Below are 3,764 nucleotides of genomic sequence, written 5' to 3'. Positions count from 1 at the left end.
TACCCGTCTGTGTTGAGTCTCATTGATTTGCAAATGGAAGGAGCATCTGAGGTCCCCATCAGTAGGCCTGGCGACAGTGGAGGCGATTCACCCCCACTCGAGTCGTTAGGTAGAAAGGAAAAGCGGCACCCTTACGTATAGGCTGACCCAGGTGCTTACCGGACATGACTGTTTCGGTAAGCACGGGATAGCGAGGTGGGAGGTATCACCCTTCTGCCAAGAGTGTGGTACACAACTGGACACGGTGCACCACACCCTTGCGGAGAGTGCTGCGTGGGATTTCCAGAGGCATTCCCTGGCGGCGATAATCGGAATCTCTGTATGCACCCTCGGTAGCGAGAAGTGCTGCTTGGAAATGATCTCTTAATGTCCATGTCGATGATCTAATGGTCTATCATGTTGCAGAAGGAGGCCGCGTAGCGACAGCACGACGAAAATACCTCCGCTGATTCAATTCGCCAAAGAAGACCGGGAAGGAGGCGTTGGCGCTATACGCACCTTCTTCCCCTGCCGTAATAGCCACCGGGGGTAGGTAGGCCCTGTATCCAGGAACCCCCCTAGAAATGAAGACCCGCATAGGTGGTCTGACCGTCGGAGCATCACGGTAGCGCAAGCGATCCCGTGGCGCTCTCCGACTAGACGGAGAGGATACAGCTGGTTTCTTAGTGGGTATTCCAGCGCATTCAGCGCAATTTTTTTTATGTTAAGCAAGTTCTTGTTTTGTCCTCAGACTAGCAAACTCGTCAGTTACGAGGATTATTATTTTCCTTTCATTGTCAGTGCTTTTGAAGAATTTTTTACGTAAGAAACGTCAGAAACTTTGAATACCATATTTTAAATTAATTAAAAGTGTTGACAAAAATAAGCTCAAAAGATTTATAAGACTAAAATAATAAGACAAAAATAAGATTTATGCAGTTATATACATGCCGGGAACCGAACTAGTCCTTGGGTTAGAACGTGTGAATCTGACCTATAACGTGAAACGAGCAAAATTTCTGAGTTTTATTGTGCTTATTTTGTATTTATAATTCATCTCTTCTCGGCGCTGAAGAAAATATTATGATGAAACCAACATGTATTTGTTGCTTGACATTTTGCCACATTGAAACAATGCGGTGGAACGGGCCTAGTTAAGTAAGTTTGTGAAAACAGATTTTCCATTAATATTGCTTAAAGCCATTGCTCGTTTAAATTTATTTCCTAACCGGTAACTTTTCTGAACCGATATGACAATGACCCTCATAACATTTCTCATAACATAAACATTTCTCTTTACAGAGGTTACCTGGAAGAGATCACTATAAGTGATAAGGCCGCCTTTTCATACTATATGTTCTACTAGCTTTGTTATTAAATATTTATTACATATGTTACTAAATGTTTGTAAAGTGTGTGCAATAAAGGATTAATAATAAAAATAAATAAATAAATGACCCCTCCAAGAAAAAAGAGAATACTCATTCCTTTAAGGCCGGCAACGCACCTGTAAGCGCTCGGGTGTTGCAGTTGTCCATGGGCGGTGGTACTCACTTTCCATTAAGTAATCCTCCTAGTATGCCACTGCTTACATAAATTTACGAAATTCTACTTCGAAATATTGCCCAAAAAAAAAGTTAAAAATCTTGGTAAAATAATCGATGTTTGACAGTACATTCATTGAGTAGTAGGTAAATACTACGGGTAATGATTTTACAGTATGCAATGTACTAAATATTTAAAAAAAAATGGACCCTGTTTTGATCAACTTTCCAATAAGTGGCAATATCCTTACATCTGTAACTAGATATAAATAGCAAGTTGGCATTTGAAATTGTGCTATGACTTAGCATCCTCTTGTAATGTTTTATCATAATTAAGTCAAAAGTTATTATCTCACACGAATCACTTTATCTTCGTGGTTAACGTAATCTGTATTCAGCACTCGCTGGAGCGGACATAAAGTCGTTATTGAATTAATGAGAATACCAGTCATTGCCACGCTTGCTTTTGAGATAACATTTTATTCACCAATGGGATTTTACTATCTCAAGCGGTAGCACATATAATTTTTTAAGCTTCTTACTTGATGCAATAATTGTTTTTTGTTGTTTAATTATTGCTTTAAAATAAATTAATTTGTTAGGCATATAATCAAAATATTTTTGATAGCTTTTTGTATAAATTTATTTCTATAATTTAATTTTTGATAACAATTATTGCGTCAGCGTAACGATATGATAAAACTGAAAATTTAGATCGTTAATTCAATAATTTTTATTTGGGGACGGCACTGAGTTTTTTTTTACCTCTGCCACTTTCTCTTGTAATATTCTCAGGTTCGTCTTCCAGCAAAAAGGTTTTTTTTTATCTCCTTGTCGGTTTTCATCTTGTATTCGAGATATTTATATTAATCACTTTTCTCATATTATAGGCTTTATTTCTTGGACGACATTGCGTAACTTCTTTTTAGCTTTTCTGACAGTGAAGTTATTGTTTAACTTGATTTGTATACTTTCACTAATCCTTTTTTTATCAATTTCCGTTACTCTATTCATCCATATCAGTATTGTCATCTCATTTAATTGATTCGCTTTTACTTAATGTGTATCACAATGATTATATACCGATCCAAGCCGTCGTTCCATTTGTCTCATCCCTCGTTCACACTCAAATTCAAGTCAAGTATAGAAGCTATATTAAATACAGATTTTTGAATTATATAATAATAAATAAAACTATGATTATCAACATAATACAATTGCAGTATATAGAAATTTTAACTAATTGATTGAATTTAAATTTAATTTGATAATAATGTCCTCCAGACCGATTTCGACCATTCGATTAATTTGATACAGCTTAAATTGAGATATTTGACAGCATAAAAATATCTATTTTCGAATTGTTTCGTCAAGAGTGTGTGTGTGTGTGTTAACAATAAACTCATGTAACGTGAGTTTTACATATTTATTAAAAATAACTCTGAACGCGTCTTAAGCTACGGTGGAAGCTAGTCGGCTGAACCTCATCACGGCACCCGGCTCGCGTCCCCCATTAATTGGGATTTCGTAATTATCGGTTAATTAGTTATTAAGTTCAAATTTTCACACACGTACGCTTGGCACGCACTTTAGTATATGTTATTGTTAAGCCGTGTATTGTGATTAATATAAATAATTGTTACTGATCGTGTGATGTTTGATTCCTCATTAAAAACTGAAATAAAATATTACGAGTCTCAAGTGACGCTCAACTAGAGGCATAGATGGCAGCCTCTATGGCAGTAAATATTCATATAAAATATTAAATTGACTATAAATATTGTAATCCCTTTTTAAGTGGCTGTTACGTGGAATTATTGCTAATAGTGCAAAACAAGAAATAAGGCCGTATTATTACAATTTTACTTGTGTATGTAAAGAGCCGAGATGGCCTAGTGGTAAGAACGCGTGAATCTTAACCGATGATCGTGGGTTCAAACCCGGGCAAGCACCACTGAATTTTCATGTGCTTAATTTGTGTTTATAATTCATCTCGTGCTTAACGGTGAAGGAAAACATCGTGAGGAAACCTGCATGTGTCTAATTTCATTGAAATTCTGCCACATGTGTATTCCACCAACACGCACTGGAGCAGCGTGGTGGAATAAGCTCCAAACCTTCTCCTCAAAAGGGAGAGGAGGCCTTAGCCCAGCAGTGGGACATTAACAGGCTGTTACTGTACTGTTACTGTTGTGTATGTGCGATGTGTGGCGGCAACCGGTCACCAAAAAGGAGAAGAAC

Source organism: Nymphalis io, chromosome 6, assembly GCF_905147045.1.
Source record: "Nymphalis io chromosome 6, ilAglIoxx1.1, whole genome shotgun sequence".
NCBI classification, from domain to species: Eukaryota; Metazoa; Arthropoda; class Insecta; order Lepidoptera; family Nymphalidae; genus Nymphalis; species Nymphalis io.
Note: the sequence above shows the minus strand (reverse complement) of the source record.